The sequence below is a fragment of the Mya arenaria genome, chromosome 16 (genome assembly GCF_026914265.1).
Source record: "Mya arenaria isolate MELC-2E11 chromosome 16, ASM2691426v1".
Classification (NCBI taxonomy): Eukaryota; Metazoa; Mollusca; class Bivalvia; order Myida; family Myidae; genus Mya; species Mya arenaria.
In genome coordinates this window covers 45,619,355-45,632,171 of record NC_069137.1, presented here as the reverse complement: position 1 = coordinate 45,632,171, position 12,817 = coordinate 45,619,355, and the positions used below count along the sequence as shown (strand labels likewise).

At 34.2% G+C, this 12,817-nt stretch overlaps 1 long non-coding RNA gene across 1 annotated transcript; it reads right to left on the bottom strand.

Moving 5' to 3' along the window:
• Positions 1–3,921: 3,921 nt before the first annotated feature.
• LOC128221288 (uncharacterized) lies at positions 3,922–12,817 on the bottom strand. Its single transcript, XR_008258941.1, has 6 exons — positions 12,337–12,817; positions 11,451–11,594; positions 9,193–9,303; positions 8,092–8,169; positions 6,986–7,088; positions 3,922–6,189 (listed from the first exon to the last, which is right to left on the bottom strand). It is a non-coding gene; the product is annotated as an uncharacterized LOC128221288 (long non-coding RNA).

Sequence of the window (12,817 nt, the reverse complement as noted above, 5' to 3'; positions counted from 1 at the left end):
GTAATAAATGACTATATCATGTTAATATGTACATTTAGAGTTATTGTGTTTAATTTAGACCTTTTGCGTACACTTTAAAGCTGCACTCTCACAGATTGACCATTTTAGCAAACTTTTTATTTTATTTTTTGTCTTGTAATTTTATGCGTAAATATCTGCAAACCAATGATATAAGATAGCTGACAAAAATCAGTTCGAAAATTAATATATTATGGCTTAACGGTTAAAGAAAAATGCATAAAACATCATTTTTTTGAAATTAAATATAAAAATCTGCGATCTGATTTTGTATCAGCAGTCTTATATAACTGGTGTCAATGGATTTTCGCAAAAATTGGCTCGTTCCAAGACAAACATAAAATAGAATTAATGTCAAAACGTTTAATCTGTGAGAGTGCAGCTTTAAAGCTCAATGCCGATGTCCAAGACTACACAAATGAAGTGCACCGCCATCGAGCGTGTTGTATTTAATACATTCTTGTATATATACTAGCTAATATCATGTAGGGAACATCACTAAGACTAGATTCACTTTTATTTTTGATAAAATAAACACGCGTATTTACACTGTATTATAAGTAATACCAAAATTTGAAAACATAAGACGTCTTATGAAAGTGACATTTTTATTCAAAATCAATACAATCACATGTATAACAAACATCAATTTTGACTGATAAACCTTTAATTACTTACTAAATTATACATTTATGGAAAATGTTAACTACTTATAGTAAGATTCTAACCGTGTATTTAATAGCAGAAACCGCAAAAAAATATTAAATGATTGGTGAATGCTAAAAGATTTACTGTGATCTACTATAGTCTCATAAGGTTGAAATACCGTGTTTTATTAATTAAGCCCGGTATCCTTAATAAGAACCATTATATATATATATATATATAGTTATATATATATATATATATATATATATATATATATATATATATATATATATATATATATATCTACTTAGGGCATTAAGGAGACCGTATGTATTTTACGGCATTAAGGAGACAATTTGTATATTTTTTGTTTTATACTTTATTTTGCTTTTTTGTTGATAATTTAGTATTGAAATGATCATTTATTATGTGTACAAGATTTAGGCTTCTTAAATTAATTAACAAAAAATATACGTAATTTGCGGTCTCCTTAATAATTTGTAAGTATGTTGCAGGTTTTAAGGGGACAGGTATATATGTCGAAGGGTTTATGGAGACCAGTGTATATATTATATTATTTTTGAGGCATTAAGGGGACCATCCATATTTTATGGCATTAGGGGGACAAATTATATATATCTTACTTTTGACAGTGAAGGCTCCCGTAACCTTAAGAGACAACTTTGTAATAGTATTTTTATATAATTGTGTGTAATAAATCCACAAACAATGACCGGTCGAAACGGGAGGACTGCAAATTTCATAGGATATTCATCGGAAATCTTTTACAGACCATCTCATTCATTAAATGAAATTCAGCTTCAGTCACTTGGTATGTGTACCGTTTGATAAACAAAAAATATAATGGCCAGGGGCGGATCCAGGAATTGTCGTTAGAAGGGGGCGTTACTAAGGGGCGTTTGCAGGAGGATTGAGGGTTACTCAATCAAGAAATTTTTAACAATTTGTAGTCGGAAATGATGCATTATGTGCGTATTTATTTTCTTCTCATATATTGACACAAAAAGTAAACTTGGACGATTTTAAAGACAATTGCGCCCCCTTCTCAATCCGCTAGTGAATGGTGACTTAATATTTGATATATTATGGTTAAATAGAACTTTCAGTTGAATTATATAGAAACTGTAAATGCTAAATACAAGTTCTGTGCTTGTAAAAACAATAAAAGTTTCGTGTGTCTGTTAACGCTTGAACAGTTAGCTCATGATAAAAGAACATTGTTCATTGGGTCCATTGTGACCCATGGAAGTTTTATTTATTAAATTCCAACTTCCCCTTAAATTTTACTTGCCTAAAACTTTAACCGAAGTCAATCAGGGGCCATAACTTGTATTATGGAGTTATGTAACCTCATTGGCTGATGGTCCTGAACAATTGTGTGAAGTGTTTTAAGTCAATTAGATGAAGGGTATAGAACGCCTTAACCAATAGGCTACGGAGACGGTTTTAATGCATGTACTCAATTGCAGATTCAGGGGGGGGGGGGGGGTCGGTCCCAGCGCGCGCGCCGTCCCCCACCCCTTTGAATCGTCCGTTTATAATACGTTCTCAGTCAATATCGGGAAAAAATACAATATTAAGATAAAAATGCACTATTTCGGACTATAAATTAGGGGAGTCTAACCCCCACCCCGGTCAACATTTTAAGCCATTCAATTTCTGTTCTGAGGGAGGGGCGGATGTGGAAAGATTAAGCCCATGAGTTTCACGTACCCCTTCTTAAGTCAATTCCTGGATCTGCCACTGATATCTGTAATCAGATTTGTTGTTTCATAATGTTATAGTTCCTTTAAACAGTTTAAACCTTTTATGGCATCAAAATAAACAGACGCATGTTCAGTAAAAACATTCTCTGTATACAACGTTCTCGTACTCCAGAGCGATGATGCTATGCATTATATTTATCACCATCTGACTGACTGAGTAACTGCCAAAACTTTTCCGTTTAAAAAGACTCTCTCATGTTTTGGCACCAAGCATATTTTTCCTCGTAATGCATCTGAAAACACTTACATGTATATTTATTTTACTCCTTGGTACTGAAATTGCAGAAATAATAGTAACCAGGTTGATTTTCTTTTATACTTCAATTGCATTTTACAGTAAAGTATTAAAAATTAATCTTGTTCAAGTTGGGAGCAAGCACATGGGGGTGCAGATAACACATAGAATAAAAAACGGAACGCTTATCCACTCGCCCACAGGGACTCATACTAAGTTGTTGAATATTTTAACCTTAATGGAAGTTATTGATTTATCACGTGATTATGTCAATCAACTGATTGTGCAACAGCCTTTTGTTGAATCGGGTTAGTAACGCATTTCAAAATTTTGGACTTCAAAGACTATATTTTAGCACATATCAACATTTATTGAAGGGTTTCAGCCATCAATAGCTTGGCTTTAACACTTCGTTTGATTCGCCATACTTTATTTCGTAATAACAATCTATAAAATCCAAGTAAAAGATGCATTTTCAAAACATTCGCTTATATTCACTCAAAAACTCATGTTCGAAAGATATAAAAAAAAAGTATGTCATAATCATATCCTCTTTAGCGGCTGAGTTTCTTAATATATAAATCTCTTATAAATTTGCCAAATAAAATTCAACATGGGTAAACAATTATAACAAATAACGTATTTTATGTATTGCAACATATTTATAAAAAGATAAAGTCAATTGAATCAAATGAACATTTTCAATGTACTTTCTTTCTCGCGGAAAGTGGACATTTCATCTTACTCCAACAAGTGTGGGGTATGGTTGATTCTCTTCGTGACTGAAATCAACTTTTTAAACACTTGGTGCATTTCAAATCTAGTCCATATAAACAGCCCCTTCAGATTCTTTGACGATTGCATTTCCATGGGAGATCACTGCGTATGATAAACATACAAGTGTTGTTTAGCCACACTGTGGTTTCAATTATGTCAGGGGCGTAGCTACCCCTCTATTCATGTGAATTCATAAATGTGCTGGGGGGTTCAGGGGCGTGCCCCCTCAGAAAATTTTGAAAACCATGGTGCAATCTAGTGCATTCTGGACGTTCCGATGTGCATTATTTAGTACTGGAAAATAACCTATTTTAGATTCATGTAGTCAAGTTCGCATACTGCAACTTTGGTTGATTTTTTTTGTCAGAATCATGTGGATTCAGTGGCGTATTCACGTATAGGCGGCTACACGCCTGTATGATGTGCATATGAATGTATAATTTGGTTTAAATGATGCATCCTTAATGTAACACCTCCTTGCTGCTACACCAATAGAAACTTCATGGGATGTTAATAGTAAAAGAACTAGCACTGACGTTCCCATTTTTGTCTGAGTCATTTAAATAATAGATAACAAATTACAAGATAAACAAATTTGTTTTGACTTCTTTAATGAATTATATAAAAACATTGTACAAAGATATCATGACACTTTAAAACAATAAGTATGGTTGTCAATTAAACAGTATGCTAGCTTTAAAGATTTAGGCAAACCATTGGAATTTTACAGCGGTCTTAAAAGGTGTATTTAAAGCTGCAATCTCGCCGATTGATCGTTTTGACTACCGGTACTCTTTTATTGATCGTCTATTAATGGAGTATTTTTTGCAGAAATGTCTAGACCCAATTTTAAGTGATATAAGACTGCTGAAAAAAGATTAGATTGCAGTTCATCATATTTATGTTTAAAAAAATGATGTTTTATGACTAAAAGCATTACGAACAATGACTAAAAGCATTACGAACAATTTAATGTAAATGAACTTTTCGGCAGTTTTACCAAACATTTTTGATTGGTTCTATCGTGAATTATCTAATATGACTGAATTAAAGGAATGATAACCAAATCAGCCGATTTTGAGACAATTTTGTGTCTAAACTGACAATCTGTAAGAGTGCAGCTTTAAGTGTTGATCTAAAGCTTCATATACACATTGTTATATTGTCAATAACTGTTTAAAAGGTCTCATGTACTAAATAAGATAATAATTTTCATAATATCTAAAATTGATTAAAATAAATAAAGTACCATTATACCTATTTCTTAATAGTGCCGTTTCTCATCTGACAATACCATTCAAAGCCATCATTTCAACTATGAATTTATTTTTAACTTTCAACTTTTCTATAGCATATGCAACAAAATATACCAAAAATACAAGCCATGAACAATATGATTGTTCAACTTGCATTATCTTTGACCTTTTGATATGACCATTTTCCAGTTTTGTCTATTTGTAAGTTGTGCCCTGAAGAATAAAGTATGACTGTATGAATCAAAAACAAGCAATAAAAACACTAAAAATATACCCCAATCCCTGTAATTTCTAATACAGTAGTAAAATCAAGCAATTAAACATTTAGAGCTGCACTCTCACAGATATACCGTTTCCACAACTTTTTTTGTCTTGGAATGAGCAAGTTTTTGCGTAATTATCTGCAAACCAATGATAAAAGATTGCTGACAAAAGATCAGATCGCAGATTTCATATTTCCGTTCGAAAATTAATGTTACTAACGGTTTAAGAAAAGTGCATGAAAAACATCAATGTTTTAACTTAAATAGAAAAATCTGGGATTTAATTTTTCGCAAAAATTGGATGGTTCCAATCCAAGACATAAAATGAAAAAGGTTGTCAAAACATCTAAAGTGTGAGAGTGCAGCTTTAACGTTTGAAAGTAACTCTGTTTGCCTCGTGCCCCTAAACAGGGTTTAATTATATTATATGCCCAGTGGGCTTGTCCCTGTATATTTGATTGTATGATTGCAGTAATGGATACTGGTCTAATTATCTTCTGACAATTTTTCACCAATTTTAAAGAATGAGAAAACACATATTAAGCTCATATAACGCTGTACAATTTAATCTCATTCATTAGGTTGAGAAAAATTCCCTAAAAATATTAATTGTGGAGACATATCTTATTTAAATACATACAGGAAATGGCGACATCATTTACCCTTTAGTATGAAAAAGGCAGTTTCCTGATATTTGAATAGCGGTTTTTTATTTAAGCATCTCAATTCATAGTATGTATCAAGTTTCAAAGGAAACCAAATCATTGTAACGATTGTTTTCAAAATAGATTCACACTCTTGATAAACTTCTTTTCCTAGTTTCAACTTTTGAGACTTTTTGATGAGCCTGCACCTTCCCCCCTCTTGTGCAGTGGCTTCAAGCAATAAAGCTACCAGCTCAAGTTGCACAGCTGGTGAACAAGACTGCTGATAGTCGGCAAACTGCACACTTTATGCCATGATAAATCACGTCCATCGACTTCCAGAATGAAGAAATGACGCAGCACAGAATTGATTTCAATTGGACCTCTCTGTACTTTCATCACCTTGTTGTAGTCAAAGACTATGTCTTAGTGTGCAGTGCGGGATCTTGAGAAGCTTTCTGCTCGTCTGATGAAGTAAGTTTGGCAGAGTGTGACACTCCTATCTACTCATATGGCTAGACACCTGTGATCTATGTCTTCTTGTGTGTGCCCAATCATCACCTGAAGAGAATTTAGAGGAAGTTAGTGCTTGCTAACAAGTCAATGTGACAAAACAAGGTCTTTCATTTATGCCACCAAGAACTAGTATTCCAAGTTTCATAACTCGTATGTTAACTCAAAGCAATTGAGCAGAAACTGTTTGGTAATTAATTTTAAGTCACTGCTTCCACTTATACTGCAAGTAATATTGAACGTGAACCGACTGACCCAAATGCAATTCTAAATAATTTTTATGTGCAGAAACCTTAATCCTATTGACACAAAAGTAATCCAATTGTATGTCTTCACAAAACATTCTACAACAATATTTGTTCTAACTTATTGTTTGGACACTTACTGAACACTTTTGGTCTGACTTTATAATGCAGCTGGTGAAAATATTAAAAGTCCCTTAATAATGGGCTTACAAAAACATGAAAAAATGTATTTGTTTAAAAATTACAAAGGGCCATAACTCTTACAATATTTAAGTTTGTATTGAGCAGAATAAAAGGCTTTGCCTAAAATACAACCTTAAAACTATATTTACAAGTAAAACAAAAAAAATCTACAAATATGTTTTTAGTATCTGGTTTTTGAGAGTGAATGATCAGAAGAAAACATCACACATTCACAATCATATTAAATAATTAGTTTTTTTTAAATTATATTATATTCAAAAACACTGCAAAAGACAAGACACTTACGTTTCAATTTCTTGATTTAATACAGTGATGATTATCAATTCTTATGAAGGGAGATGGGTCTTACACTCTAACCAGTGCAACTTGCATGTTCTTAGTTGCTCAGTTATTACCTTTCTTAAAATTCTCCTCTTGATCTGAGCCACGCCAAAATGATGGGAGAAGCATTTGTTTTTCAATCAGAATGTATAGCACCTCTGTGTTTCTGTTTGTCTCCTGAAATAGTAAAAGTTTATTAATAATAATAACAATAATAATAATCAGTGACTTTTATTGAAATTATTTTCACCGATTGTGCCTTGCACATTGGGGAACAAAGTTGACTTCTGAGGAGAAGATTTTTCAGTATAGACATATAGCAAAAAATAGCTCCGCACCCTGGAGCAATGTTTTTTTATGAATCAATATCCAGTGAAGAAAATTCATACAGGGTATTGCAACATATTTTGCTTCAAATGAAGACTTTTAACAAAAATAACTTAACTAGCTCTTCATCATATTAAATAAATATTAACACAGTCTATGCCGCACACGGAGCCCCGCATTTGATCTTTTACCAAAGTTTGATTGAGAGTTTTAGTTTCACATCGACAAGTCTTTACTGGTCTATTAAAGCTGCACTCTCACAGATTGAACATTTTGAAAAAGGTTATATTTTTTATCTTGGAATGAAACAATGTATGCGAAAATGATGACAAAAAAAATGTCTTTAAATTCCCGTCAAACATGTCCGAACCAAATTCAAACTATGGATAATCACTGTCATTCACGATGAAATTCAGCACTTCTTGCCCAGTATATATACCCTTACTTTAAGCAGAAGGCAAATTTAAACACACACATTTGTCCGAAATTTAATCAAACTTTAAATGGTAGTAGGATTGTCATTTGTTCACATAATTTTCAAGAATCAGGAAGTGGGGAACATTATAAAGCCATTTAACGATACAAACAAGACGATTTTCTATTGAATGTACAATAGTAGTACCGGGGTAATATGCAAATAGTTATTATCTCAAGAAAAGGACATCAAGACCAGTTCATTTACCAGTAGCATCAGACAGTCAATAATGGTTCTGAGTTTAAAGAGCATAATTTCCATTTTATTGTTAGTTTAATCATTATATATTTAACACCAGTTGTGAAGAAGGAGTTATCATTATATAAGATTATATTATCTGGCAGTGGTTGAAAATGTAAAGTGAGACCAGTTTTTTACCTGTTATTGAACAAACTGTTATGTTGGCAGGACTGTCCTCCTCAGCAATGAAAAGAACAGCAATGACTGGCTGGCACTCTGTAAAATGGCGATTAAAACATTTTGTCCTATTAAAACTGTCCCTTTCTAAACAATCCATCAGCAATATATATAAATGAGCTGCGCCATGTGGAAATGTATCTTGGGAAGTTTCCATTCCATGTAATGATGTCATAAAGATGAGCAGAAGACATTACTTACTATGCAGTAAAAGTTCTTACTTTAACAGTAAAGATATCTTTCTCTGAGAAAATTTATCAAAGTGAGCTCTTTTATGTCATGTTTCTAAGTCTTGTACACATCTATGTTACATATATAAATAATAAACAGGAATAAAATGAGGAGTTGTGTACACACTTATTCCTCCTTATGTACTGTGTAACTCAAGAAAAACAATCCATAATTCTAGTAAATCTCTAGAATTCCCTTACTTTTCTCGCTGTACAAAAATGAATGAGGAGTTGCAAACAAGCAGGGCCATAAAACTTTTGCTATTTAAACTGTACCGCAACAGCAATTTAAAGACAGTGATACTCATTGATGGAATAGGCACTTAGACAGCTACATTTTCTGAGAAATGGAGATCAGACTAAATTCTCCAGAGATAATTTATAGATTTTATTTGAAATAAAAAACATGTTACAGTGTTTGTGTTAAACTTGTTACTTATCCCTGATTTAACACAATCATTACCTTCAAAATGGTGATAAAATAAAAACAAATATACCATATTAAACACTGTTTACTATCACATCTGTACCCCCCCCCCCCCCCTTCTTACATACTTAAGCGGCTGTTACCAAAGTAAAGAATGAAAGGTCCACAAGGCCAATTATAAACCATGAACCATGAGAATCCTGTTTACTAATTTGATTTTAAATCACCCAAAAGGCTTTCTACACATAATGGTTCCTTAATTTAAATCTAGTCTCCAAAGGTGTCACAGTTGTGATTTCATTGAAAGACTTGAGATACGTTATTTAAAAAAATGACGAAAGGAAAGCTTAAACGCAGAAGCCTGGCCGGGTATATGAGCCTGGAAATAAATACGCAAAAGCTCACCATGCTGCTAAGGAGTCTTATATAATTCCCGGCCCCAGTTCAGCTGGAGATGTTGATTCCACACGGCTGGAAAACCGGCCCGGTGCACCCAAGCTTCACCATTGGCAGTATCTGCAAGAGGAGGGTGTAAATCTGGGAAAAACGCATTTATAATCAATTTGCGAAAGTTCTTATCCGTCATAAGTAGTGAACATGTATGTGGCTTATAGAACATCTGAAATTAAGTTTAATGAAGGAGACAAAGTTCGGTCTGGGATCTTAACCTGGATTTTGATGCTGAAATTGTAAGGGCCGAAATCAGAACATCCACTCCCACTCACACTCCAACCACATTCCCGTAAGGGACACTCAAATGATCACTTGAGTGGAATATGGGGAGTGACACTCAAGTGATCTGTTCGTATTCACACGCCTCGCTAACACTCCACTTCATCAAGTGAGCAATACAGTATATAATTATACACGTATGTTTACATGATCATATCGGATTATCTGTTTGACTATGGTGATGTTTACATTATACATTGTAAACATATGTTTATTTGAGATTTGAGTACCTTATTGTTAGTTATAGCAACAAACAAATGATAATAAGTGTTATTCTGAAACTGAAATTTACATTTAACAATTGGTTAATAAAAATAAACGTTTTGGGTTGTAAATAACTGTTGCAAAATACGTTTAAATGCATGTTTTTTGTTGTTGTCGTTGTTGTTGCTGTTTTAAATATGTAGCCGTTTTCCATTGTATCACGTAATTTAAATATGTATTCATATATAATCTTGCCTTTTGTATTCTACATAAAGCGGTCTTGGGCGTTTGAAAATAATATATGGAAGTTGAAAAAATGGAAGTTGAAAAAATAGCAGATGGATAGAATTAGCGAATGAATCTACTTCTTATGGGGAAATAACACCTCGGAGTGAAAAACAACTCAAGAAATGTAGGGGAAAATGGATGAAAATGACGATAATAATAATAATAATAATAATAATAATAATAATAATAATAATAATAATGATGATGTTGATGATGATTTGGTGGTGTTGGTGGTGCTGCTGCTGGTGGTGGTGCTGCTGATGATGTCAGATGATAATGAAAATGATAATAATAATAATAATAATAATAATAGTAATAATAATCCAGCTGAATGTAGGCTGGAAAATACATATCAATTCCCTTACCACGCTATGAAATGGCCTAGCGGCGTCAAGTTAGCAGCCTGGCGGCCTAGCCGCCTCATGTGACTAGCGGCCTAAAATTGTTTTCCTATTCCAAAGCATTTTATATGCGTTCTTTTCTAAAACAATGATGAATTAAATGTCCTTTTCATAAATCAACATCCTTTAGCCAATATCAGCATTTCCCCCTTTTCCTGGGCTTCTGGATTGAGTTTTGGGGATTTTTAGGCCGCCAGGCCACCAGGCCGCCAAGTTCACGCTGCAAGACCGCTCAAGCGTGATGTATTTTGCATAGGAAAACAATTATTTTAGCATTGATTTAGACGAAAACTCATATAAAAATGCTCTGAAGTAGAAAACAATTTAAGGCCGCTAATGTACGACTAAAAACATTGATTTATCATATTTCCCATTTAAACCATTGAACCTTGAAATAGATAACAAATTTAGGCCGCTAGTCCGCCAATCTCACGCCACTAGGCCGCTAACTTCATGCCGCTAGGATGCTAACTTCACGTACCTTTAGCTGCCTGTCTTTGCAGCCATTGAGGAATTGCAAACATCAACATTGCTGGGGGATCAAGATCATTGCGAAACAAAACAAATATATGATAGGCGCATCCTTTTGAATTTGTTTTGTTTATAGATGGCCACGTTATTGAATGAACATGTACTTCAATGGATTATCCCATTCTCTTAAATATTGTCTGGGAACGAGCATGTCCCTTATTTGTTCCAAATATTTGATATATTTCATCTTTTCTACTTGCCATGTACTTTTTTCACATACACTCATTCAATTCCTATTCACAACCAATCCTCAAGGGCAGTTCAAGTGGCCTAGCCGAGCACTCACAAATGTCCCACTCACGCAAAACACTTGAGTCTCACTCACACCTGTGAATACAGATATACCTTTCACTCGAAAATATCTCGACCGTTATGTGATTACAGAGGATTAACTCATTGAGTGTGAGTGAGAGTGATTGTTCTGAATTCGGCCCTATGTTTTGTTCAAATGAAGTATAAACTTACAGTGAGTACAGAGATATCTTGAAGTCCAGATTTATCGCTTACCTGATGTTCGTAGGGCTACAATTGAGAGCTTTTCTGTAAATTGCAGGAACTGTCCCCATGAGCCTATTGTCTGTTAGGGGAATGGTGGCTTAGGTGATTGGTGGTACCACTCTGCATTTCTTATCCACACAAAACACAGTGTATCTGAAAATGACAGAGAATGGCCATGCACTTATGAAAGCTATGCTAGAAATACGCCGTTATGAGTGTATCAGATGACATTTCCACACAGAAATTGTGAGGCCTCCAATACAGCAGTACTGACATCATTGACGAAAACATATATATCTGTCATGGAGCTATGCTGGTTCTGTGGCGTCAAAACCACTGCAACTGGGCAATTCACTAGAAACATCTTTTCAGAAAAAAGAAACAACCAATACTGGGTAGCCTTTGTCACCCAGTGAACACCCAGAGCATCTTGTTACTTTGAGCATCTATTTAGTTAGAAGTAGCCACATTAAGATATCAAATTAACAAAAAAGTGTATCCGTAAGCTTTGAAATACTGAACGAAGTGCAACTTTGAGGGGGGCTGCGAGCAAATATTGTCAAGGGCAGAAATCTCGCAGAAGTTTGAAAAAGATTATGCAAAGCTCTAGCTTGATGATTTTGGCCCAATTTCAAATTGTTACTCAGTAACACGGCGGCGTAAATTTAATCTAACATCAATATAGTTACACAGGAAAATAAGAAATAGCTTTAAACTCTCTAACATTCATGGCAGAGTGTCTGAGTATCCAGTATGCCAACCAGGACGGAGAATATGTGAAAACATGCACATACACACCTTTACAGCCCAACATTTGGTTATGGTTTCACAGTTATTCATTTACACAAACTCACAATCAATCAATCGATCAATCAATCAATCAATGCACACCCACCTGGAAAGGTACGACATCCTTTGGAAGAGATGAATCTTGCAGTCTGGTAGAGATGTGGTGTTCACTAATTCATGTGGCAAATTATTCCAAGTTGAAACTATACGATTGCTGAAAGAATTTTGACGTAATGACAAATCATTTCTAATTTAGCATGATATATATATATCTAATAACTATTGAGTAACATAAATTATTGGCTTGTTACTAGTGAGAATTTGAGTAATGTCTTCCAATTGGTGTCTTGGTTGCTGTGCCATATACATCCAGGTTCGAACAATACACTTAACGAGGTGCTAAGTGTACTATTTATCACCTTGTTAAATGGTGGTTACCATATGAGCAATTGATTTCTTGACGGTTACGAATTGACTGACAAAATGGTTACGAAATAACCAAGATTCAGCAGTTACGAAATGGTAAGGTTACGAAATGACCAGATCCCCGTCAAATGCCCCTGGGGACATCCTAGGTTAGGCCCATT